This window comes from Palaemon carinicauda, chromosome 7, assembly GCF_036898095.1.
Source record: "Palaemon carinicauda isolate YSFRI2023 chromosome 7, ASM3689809v2, whole genome shotgun sequence".
NCBI lineage: Eukaryota > Metazoa > Arthropoda > Malacostraca > Decapoda > Palaemonidae > Palaemon > Palaemon carinicauda.
Genome location: NC_090731.1, coordinates 2,422,921 through 2,433,963, shown reverse-complemented (window position 1 = coordinate 2,433,963; position 11,043 = coordinate 2,422,921). Strand labels below are relative to the sequence as shown.

Genomic DNA, 11,043 nt, shown 5'->3' with positions numbered 1-11,043 from the left:
GAAGGAAACGAGCAAGTTCCCTTAGAGAGAATTGATTCTCTCTAAGGGAACTTGCTCTCTCTCTCTCTCTCTCTCTCTCTCTCTCTCTCTCTCTCTCTCTCTCTCTCTCTCTCTCTCTCTCTCTCTCTCATGAAATAATTTAATTAAGAATCATGATATTATGTAGGCGTTAATTACAGATGTTGCCAAATTTGAAACATGACAGTCTCATGCATGAAGCCGGGCCTCCACTATAGGCCTAATGCTGAAATGTGTCCTATATGTGAATATCTATTTGTCGATTCTGTTACCTAATGATTTATAAGTATTTTCTTATGAAAGAGAGGAAGAAAAACTATAATGGTAAAACCAATTATTTACTCAAAAGATTCAAAATCAATTATTAAATAGAAATGTTCTCAATTGAACCGAAATGCTGTTGGATATAAGTATCGGGAACATCAATGATCACATCAAATATTTTATTATTCTGTCAAAAGTTTCATTCACGTGAAACTTTTCACTACTCTCTCTCTCTCTCTCTCTCTCTCTCTCTCTCTCTCTCTCTCTCTCTCTCTCTCTCTCTCTCTCTCTCTCTCTCCGCATTTGATTTCAGTGTCATCTCAGTTTCATGATCAAACGTATAGAAGTTTGAACGAAATTTTCTGGGAAAGAGTTGATTCAAATAAGGAGTTTCGTTGTGATGAGATTTTCTTATTTTATTTTGTTACTGATACATGTGAGTGAGGATCTTCCATTTCATTATTGATATTTTCGATTTAGAACAGAGGCCGATGGGGGAAGCTACCTTATGTCCGTATGTAGACCAATCACGGTGGAAATTAATTAGATGGACCTTGGTTTAGTATGGACGATTAAACTTGAACTTTTTTTGTTAGAAAAGATTTCTCTCTCTCTCTCTCTCTCTCTCTCTCTCTCTCTCTCTCTCTCTCTCTCTCTCTCTCTCTCTCTCTCTTCATATATACAGTACATGTGATTAAAACAATATGAAAATTCTTCCGTTAAAAGGACGTATACCATTGTAAAAGAACAACAACTGAAATAACCCTTATTGTTTGATATCGCAAGGGTGAGATCAGCTTTCTCCGGGTAACTGGATACACACTAAAATGATGTGAAATTATTTGCCTTTTTTATAATTTCATTTATTATTAACGATAACACATTTCAATTTAACTTTTCCGTCATATTAAATGGAACAGTGAGACTGGAAGAACAAAATAAGTATCATTGTTCAAACAAACAAACACCAAAATAGGCCTATGTCCTCCTGCAACCTGCAACACTCTTCCTCGTTTTTCTTCCATTAATTATCTGAATATTTTTCGTTATTATTGTTCGTACAGAGAAAGATAAAAGTTTCAAGCTTAAAACGAAGTTTTAACTACTAGTTTCCTGTAGACTATCGTTCGTGTGATCTTAACCAAGTGATATGCACACGAGTCTCTCTCTCTCTCTCTCTCTCTCTCTCTCTCTCTCTCTAATTGCAGAGGCTACGATGCCTCACCCCAGAACCTGAACCTGAGTTGTTGTTGCTTTGGTGTTTGTTATTCATGATGTTGATAGTACTGTTGTTGTTCTGTGTTGTTGTTCTTGATGTATTTGCTGATTGTTGTTCTTGATGTTGTTGTTAAAGTTGTTGTGTGTTGTTCTTGGTACTGTTGTTGTATTAGTGTGTGTTATTCTTGATGTTGTTGTCCTTGGTGTTGATGCCGTGTTGTTTTTATTGTGTTTGTTGTTCTTGGTGTTGTTTTTGGTATTTGATTTATTGATGTTACCACTGTTGTTGTTCTGTGTTGTTGTTCTTTATGCTGTTGCTACTGTTGTTGTTCTGTGATGTTGTTCTTAATGTTGTTGTTCTGTGTTGTTGTTCTTTATGCTGTTGCTAATGTTGTTGTTCTGTGATGTTGTTCTTAATGTTGTTGCTACTGTTGTTGATCTGTGTTGTTGTTCTCTATGTTGTTGCCACTGTTGTTGTTCTGTGTTGTTGTTCTTTATGTTACTGCTACTGTTGTTCTGTGTTGTTGTTCTTTATGTTGTTGCTACTGTTGTTGTTCTGTGTTTTTGTTGTTCCGTGTTGTTGTTGCTACTGTTGTTGAGTGTTGTTTCTCTTTATGTTGTTGCTACTGTTGTTCTGTGTTGTTGTTCTTTATGTTGTTGCTACTGTTGTTATGTGTTGTTGTTCTTGATGTTGTTGCTACTGTTTTTATTCTGTGTTGTTGGTCTTTATGTTGTTGCTACTGTTGTTGTTCTGTTTTGATGTTTTTTATGTTGTTGCTACTGTTGTAGTTCTTAGTGTTGTTCCTCATGTTGTTGCTACTGTTGTAGTTCTTGGTGTTGTTGCTCTTAATGTTGTTGTTGTTTCCATAACTGTTGTTTTCTATGTTGTTCCTTCTAATCTTGTTTTTCTTGGTGTTATTCAAACCTTCACTGTTGTTTTTCTTGACATCTTAATTCTTGTTGTTTCAGTGTTGTTTGTCTTTGGGATGTTGTTTCTAATGTTGTTGTTCCTAATGATATTTTCCTTTGAATTATAAAACTAAAGATGATGAAATTAAGATTAAGATTTCTCTCGTCTGTAATTCAAGGCAGTTGGGTTCGAACGTTCAAAGGGATTTGACTTCGTCTTCATATATGATATTTATTCATTACAAATACAGCTTATAAAGCTTGTAATGCTTAAATAAAATCATGGAGTTTTTTTGATGAATTCAATGATAGTTATACCGCAAATAATATATGTGAAATTGCTTATGTGAAATTGCTTATGTTAAATTGAAGTCCAAATCGAAGACATACGAACGCAAATAGAACTACATTGTTGCTACACTTGTGTCAAATCTTAACTCGAACGAATGCTCGAAGTGATTTGACTTCGTCTTCATATATTAAATCTACATGAAACAATTATAAAGTAAAGTGAGTCTAGTAATTCTTAATGATTATAAATAAGGTGTTTTTGTTAAGTTTAAGCATATATGTACCGAGAAAAATTGGTATGATAAATACTTGTCCAAATGAAGTCAAACTTGAACACCTAACGAACGCAAATACTGAAGAAATGGTTGCAACAACGTGTCCTCCTCCCCTCACCCCTTATTTTATGGCTGAGATCATCTAAAACGAACGAAAGAGACTTGTCAAATAATAAATTGAGTTTCCAAATGGAGTTTATTATGTTTTAATTTAAAGTAAATTATAAACTTTTAGGTCTTGCATAACTTTAATAATTGATTTCTTTGCTTAGTTGTTTCTTATAGTGTCTGCAACCTCACCATCCATATGAGGTAAGGATATGGTGTCTGGTGGAGCCTGTAGGTTTACCTGCTGACTTATCAGCAGCCATTGCCTGGTCTTCCCTGGGCCATTAGTCATATCCCTAACCTCAGAGCTCCAACACATACCCACCCTGCCCATAACCACACACTACCCAATTGTACATTAGCCCCACCCACTTTTACCCTACCCAAGCCCATAGACCTGTCCCACCCTACCCCAGCCCAACCTATCCTGGCCCCAAACCTCATCCCTCCCCTTGCCCAATCCATTCCCACCCTAGCCTTACCCCCAACCCTCTTCCAGCCCAACCCATCCCCACCCTAGCCTATCCCCAACCCTCCCCCAGCCTAACCCAATCCCACCCTAGCCCTCCCCAAGCCCAACCCATTCCCACCCTACCCTAACCCCCAACCCATTCCCACCCTACCCTCCCCCAGCCCAACCCACTCCCACCCTACCCCTCATCCCTCCCCCAGCCCATTCCCACCCTACCCTAACCCCCAACCCATTCCCACCCTAGCCCTCATCCCTCCCCCAGCCCAACCCACTCCCACCCTACCCTAACCGCCAACCCTACCCCTCATCCCTCCCCAAGCCCAACCCATTCCCACCCTACCCTAACCCCCAACCCATTCCCACCTTACCCTCCCCCAGCCCAACCCACTCCCACCCTACCCTAAACCCCAACACTCCCCTACCCTAGCCCAGCCCCTTCCCTCCCTCCCCCAGCCCCCAAAGCCCCAATTCCCTCCTCCCCTTATCCCCAGTCCCTTTTCCCATCCCCTTGTTACCCCACCCTCCCCTCCCCCTCTACTGAGTGCCAACTGGTAGGCTCCTCCTATTTATACCTTCCACCCATTTTGAATCAACCAATCACAGAACTCCATTTCAATTCAGCCAATCACAGCTCGTCTTTATCGAAACTTGTTGCCAAATGTATAATAATCTTAGACACAGAATGAGGGACGAGGCTGCTACACCTACATGTTTCATCTGGCCTTGGCTGCGACCAACTACAGTTTACTAACTGTCAGATACATAAATATTTTCTCAGGTCAAGAGAAATCTTACAAATATATGTAAATTTCATTCAAATATTAGAGAAAATTTACATAAAAACAATAACGTAGGTCTAGTTTTACGAATGAAATTCTTAATTTACAATATTCGCGAAATATTTCGTTTTTGTGTTCGAAGGTCTTATTAGATAACTTCGACTTCGTATAAGTAGTTATGAATTTGAGCTTTTCAGGCTTATTATAAGCACTTATAGGCCTACACTAAAAGCCTAAATTCCTTATTTAAAGTTAGGATTTATAACATTTTATAGTATTTTACTTATTATAACAATCATTAGATTTATTACAAACGAAGTCGCCGACATCAAGACAAATCGAACATTTCATAGACGAGAAATCTTGTGACAGTTGTTCGTATGAGCTTCTTTGGTGTTCATCTCTCTCTCTCTCTCTCTCTCTCTCTCTCTCTCTCTCTCTCTCTCTCTCTCTCTCTCTCTCTCTCTCTTTAAACTTTTGGAAGAGGAAGTTGAAGTAACTATTTATTATCAATAATTTTTGTTAAGAGGAATGATTTCAGGTAAACTTTTGAAATAAGAAAAGTGAAGAATTTAGAGAGAGAGAGAGAGAGAGAGAGAGAGAGAGAGAGAGAGAGAGAGAGAGAGAGAGAGAGAGAGTTTATTAAAGACGATCTTAAGATAAAGACAAAAGAAACTAAAAGAAAGATAAAGACAAAAGAAACTAAAAGAAAGATAAAGACTTAAATCTCTTTTGATTATCAGAGGAGCCGTTGCATCGAACCTGGAATGCACAAGAAATACGTCGCACAAGGGACCCCTACTTTTAAGGAAATTGTCCCAAAATAGGGAGTTTCTAGTGAATCTTGGGAAAAATCTTATAGTTCAGATTGTTCTAATTATCTGTTGTAATCGAAATTCTAACGCTTTTGGTTGAAAAGAATACTATTTATGAAAGAAAATACAAAATATAGTATATTTTAGGAAGATGCCGATGTATATGTAGCGCTTATTTTAATTCATGTTAACGAATAAAATGGGGAAATTTGCTCATATTTGGGAAAAATTTTGAGTCTAGGGATTTTCGTTGAGCAAGCTGCTTTGGCCAGTTGTAAGCCAAGGCCAGTGTTGCCAGATATGGAGATTTAGCCCTAGATGAGTAAACCTTTAGCCTATATATGTTGTAATTAGTTTGCTTGCACTCATATGAAGTGAGTAATTTATATAATAGTATAAAGTTACAGGATCAGAAGAAAATATATATATATATGTGGAAATGGGAATTTTTGGGTTGTTTTGGGGATTTTTCATCATGGGTTTGGGGATTTTTAGACTAACTCATCTGGCACCACTGTAACAATGTAAACAAACAATCTATGGAATCTCCCCCAAGTTAATTCTTCGATTTTCGTCAATTCTTCGTCAATTCCTCCTCTACTATGTACTAAAGTAAGTTTGTATTACAAATTAATCTTATGATTGTTGTTTTTTTTTATTACGTAATTATGTTTTCTAATGTACGAGTTCAATTTATGACAGGACCACCTGAATCCCATACGGTGACCCTATGCAAGTTTTGTTGTATGGCGTCCATTGGTCCACAACAGCACCTGTGCTTAGTTATTAATATTGCTTGGTCATTTCATGCAATGTAACTGCATATTTTGTGCCCTATTGGGTTTTATTGTAGTTTTGTACAATATTAATTAGGACATTGGAACTTACACAATCTAATAGATCTCTCAAAATACAGTGTTTTGAACCCCATGGCCTACTGTCGGCAGCCACTGTTGATGGAGATACAGAATTTAAAGAAAAAAGATGTTTATTTCACTGAGTATAACATTTAGGTTTTATTTTTCATTAACAAAATTTTCCCAAAACTATTTCAGTAATTTCAAGCAAATTTTAATAAATTATTTTTACCTTCATTTAAACCAATAACCATGAATCGCTGGGTTATGATTATCGAGGGAATCAAATCTAACTTATATAATTGATAACCCCTAAATACTAGCCCACGGGCTGACGCCAATAGCAATACGTTCCGCCTGCTAGAACATTTGAGCAATAAGATCATGTTTAATCTCTAGCGGATATTTTTTAGATGATATTGATTAAAAATTTTACTCTGAAGATAGATATACATTATGCATATACATAGATCTGGTACGTGTTTAGATGCATTACTATATTTTATACATTGTATGTTATTGATAACTGTACTGTATTATTACGCACTGATATTCCATTTGACAATTTCAGGACCTTTTGCCATGACATCGGAGATGTACGACGCCATATGCAAAGCTCTAGGCATGTCACGTTTTGTCGCCTCAGGTCAGATGGGAGGCGGATGCATCAATGAGGGGACGTCTATGAGGTGGAGGACAGAAAGGTCTGTGTGAAGAGAAGCTTCAAGGAAAAGGTACCTTTAGCCCTTCACGTAAATCTAATAGTTCATGGAAAAGGTATTTCAACCTTATCACAGTTTTTCAATATTAAACTTACCCGATAATCATGTAGCTGTCAACTCTGTTGCCCGACAGAATTCTATGGAGGGATACGCCAGCTATCACAATACTAGAAGGGGGTGTTCTTACCAGCGCCACCTGTGGCCAGGTACTCAAGTACTTCTTGTTGACACCTCCTCAATTATTCCTCTGTCGTGCTTCTGACAAGACGTTCTGGGATACGCTTATGTTCTTGGAGTATTTTCACGACTTTGGTGAAGTATTTCTCTTTGATTTCGGCTGTCGCTTTACTGGAAACTTCTATTTTAGCTTAGTTAGCTTTTGGAATTAATTTGATTATTTTTGGTGACGAAGAGAGTATGAACTCTCGTTCACCTTTCAATGGCCGACCCTTCCCTTAGACGGAAGTGTTGGTGTCTAAGAGAGTATAGACTCTCTTTCTTAATTTTGCTTAACAAAAGTTATAGATTTATTTTATATCTCTCCGCCTCTTATAGGCCTCTTCGATTAACTTCCTTTTATTATAAACTTATTAAAATTAATTTTTATTTTTGTTTATATTCGACCTTCCTAATAGTAGGCGGTCTTTTCTTGGTACCGAAGTTAATTATCGTGAGCCCGTCATTTCGGTTTTACCTGTTAACATATTATGCTATTTTAAGGTCTTTGAAAGAATTTCTTTGATAGTCTCGTACTTTTTCAAAGTTGAACTAACGTTTTGTTTGTCTCGGCAGTGGTTGACGTTCAGAACGTTTCAACTTGCACTCTATCGTTACGATAGAGAAAGAATGTTCACGGTTTCACATTGCAGTAAAGAGTAACCGTTTCTAGCGTTTTGTTCATTCTTTCTTAACTTAATGGTTTTGATCCTAATAAGGAACTTTTCCTTTGGGAAATATTTCAGTTTTTTCCTTTAACAATAATATGTTTTAACGATATATATGATTGGGCTCTTCTCTCAGGTTCTAAGTCAAGAGAGAGAGAGAGAGAGAGAGAGAGAGAGAGAGAGAGATAGAGACGGAGGGAGAAAGAGGATAAACGTTTCCCTCAAGCCTGCCAGGCGTACGAGTAACGTCGTTATCGTTTTGCTCTTATCCCTAGTCTCTTTAGGGGAAGAAACTAAACGTTTCTAGAGTGATCTAGTGTTTAGTCTCTTTCCAGCCACTGAATTTTCTTTCATTAGATTTTACTGTTACATTGTAATTCTGTTTTCGCAATTACTAACTTTTGAGAAGGATAGAATTGCGTGTTTCAGGTACAAACCACTTAAAGTTTCGAGTTCAGTGAAATAAGTGCAAACAGAAATCAAAGTGATAAGTGATTAGCACAAAGTGTGTCAGTGTTATGCGTGAGGGTACTTTTGTGCGCGCCAGTCGTCCTCCCAGTCCGGGACCTCTTGCAAGCTCCCAAGCCCAGGGGAGAAGCAATGTCGAAGGGCATAAGGGTTCGGCAGGCCTTGATCGGCGCACAGAAGGATCCTCGGTGGTTGTGGGCGTGTCTTACCGAGACCGTCACTCCCACCCGCAGACGATTGAGCCCTTATTTTGCTCGTCTGCAGAAGAGATTTAGAGGAGAAAATAAAGGCAGAGTTACGCTGGTCTCAGGTCTCAAGACCTCTTAAACGTAAAGTCCAGACCTATGCCAGACGTACGAAGTAAAGTTCAACAACCCGGATGCAGTCATTGGGTTAGCTCTGTCTCTCCTCAGTCATCAGTTTGTCGGGCTGAGAGTGCGCCTACACTCCCCCCCCCCCCCCTATGCTCGCTCCGCCTGATCGCAGTACCACCTGCCAGGCGTACGATGTTGTGGATTCTTCTACTGTCCATGCAAGCACAGCTTTCGGACCTGATGCGTGAGTGTCGTGCTGAGAGTGTTGCACCTCCTCCTCCTCCTGCACCGGTGGTGCACCAACCGCCTGCACCCGTTCAGCCTGTGCTGCACCCGCCTGCACCGGTGGTGCACCAACCGGCTGCACCCGTTCAGCCTGTGCTGCACCCGCCTGCACTCGCTGCACCCAGTCGCAGCACCATCTGCCAGGCGTACGATATTGTAGACTCTACTACAGTCCATGCAAGCACAGCTTTCGGACCTGTTGTGTGAGTGTCGGGCTGAGAGTGTTGCACCTCCCCTGCACCCGTTCAGCCTGTGCTGCACCCGCCTGCACTCGCTGCACCCAGTCGCAGCACCATCTGCCAGGCGTACGATGTTGTAGACTCTACTACAGTCCATGCAAGCACAGCTTTCGGACCTGTTGTGTGAGTGTCGGGCTGAGAGTGTTGCACCTCCCCTGCACCCTTTCAGCCTGTGCTCAACCCGCCTGCACTCGCTGCACCCAGTCGCAGCACCATCTGCCAGGCGTACGATGTTGAACCTCTTTCTGTGTTCGCTGTTCCCAGTGTTGTTCAGCCTCAGCCTTCTTTAAGGCAACCTTCGGTTAGGGATCAGGAGGATTACCCCACTCTTCCTCCTCCTCCCCTGGCTGCTCCACCGGTGGTGCAACTCTCGGTGGAGGTACAACCTCTTCCACCTGTGAGTCAGTCTCCTCAGCTGCCACAGGAACAGGAACTTTCTGCACCTTCCACTGTTGTTGTTCCAGCTCGTTCTGACTCTGCTGTTCAGCATACCTTACCTCCATTTTCTAACCATGGCAAAAATATGAATCATGAGTTATGAATGTAAGGTAAACATTATGTTGATTTTTAAACCCCATGCAAGCATGCATAAAGCACTCTAGCACTGGTCATGGAATTTCTGAGAAATGTTAAACGCCATGCACACGCTCTGCTTTCCTTACAGCAGGCTCTGCTTACAGCAGGCTCTGCTTACTACATGCTCAGCATTCAGCATGCTCTGCATTCAGCATGCTCTGCATACAACATGCTCTGCATACAGCATGCTCTGCTTTCAGCATGCTATGCATACAACATGCTCTACATACAGCATGCTCTGCATACAACATGCTCTACATACAGCATGCTCTGCATACAGCATACTCTGCATTCATCATGCTCTGCATACCTTACCGCATGCTTCTCAACATATCTTGGGTTGTTGCCAACTCACTAGACTGTCAAGCAGTTTCATAACGTTGCCTTCTAGTCTGCTGCTTTTGCACCAGTGAACCCTCACTCAGAGAACTTAGCTTTTCTAGGATAAGGTCCCTGTAGATGAGAAAGTTCTTTTCTCCCTCCTTCTGATATTCCCTTGAGGACTCTGTCATTTGGAGGGAGCCTTTAGCTGCATAACCTCTTATGGACTTTTATTTAAGCATAACATGCTTACAGGGAAGGTAATGGTTCCACTTCAGCCGCTAATCCCGTCTGTTACCACACCTGCTCCCATAGACCTTGAGCTGTGTTGCATGACATGCAGTCCAAGCTTAGTCCTTGTTAGAGGATTTTTGTTTACGGAGTCAATGTGTCACGGGGAAGACGTTCAACAACCAACAGAAGGGACTTGTTGTGACGCAGTGCGGCAACCTCAGCAACCCGTTAAGGAGCTGTCTGTACGACCCAGATAGTCTAGACAGATTCGGGTTGTCACTGTACTTCCTCTCTTGCCCATGATTGTCAGTTTACAGACTGTGCAGCAGTATCATGATCTTGTGTCCGGCTCCGTCAGACGACTGGCTTTTAAGAGCTCCCACAAGTCGTCGCTGTCTGGAGATTTTCAAATGGACTATGGATCTGACCAAGGAACTGGGCCTCCTGGTCAATTTTGAGGAGTCTCAGCTCGTTCCATCCCAGACCATTGTTTCCTTGGGTATGGATCTTCAGAGTCGAGCTTTTTGGACTTGTCCGTCGGCCCCAAGGATCTTCCAAGCCCTAGAATGCATCCAGAGCATGCTGAGAAGGAACCGATGCTTAGTCAGGCAGGGGATGAGTCTAACAGGGACACTTTCATCGCTGGCCCTGTTCATCGAGTTAGGGAGACTCCACCTCCGCCCCCTTCAGTATCATCTAGCTGCTCACTGGATAAAGGACATGACGCTAGAGACGGTCTCAGTTCCTGTTTCCGAAGAGATGAGGTCTACTCTAACGTGGTGGAAGAACAGCATTCTTCTCAAGGAAGGTCTACCTTTGGCTGTTCAGACCCCCGACCACCGTCTCTTCTCGGACGCATCGGACACGGGCTGGGGTGCGACACTGGACGGACAGGAATGCTCGGGAACATGGAATCAGGAGCAAAGGACACTTCACATCTATTGCAAGGAGTTGTTGGCAGTTCATCTGGCCTTGATAAACTTCAAGTCCCTCC

General features: G+C 41.3%; 1 pseudogene; it reads left to right on the top strand.

The window, feature by feature from the left end:
• The first annotated feature begins 5,603 nt into the window (after positions 1-5,603).
• Positions 5,604-11,043, top strand: part of LOC137643805 (delta(3,5)-Delta(2,4)-dienoyl-CoA isomerase, mitochondrial-like) — a 49,155-nt pseudogene continuing 43,715 nt past the window's right edge.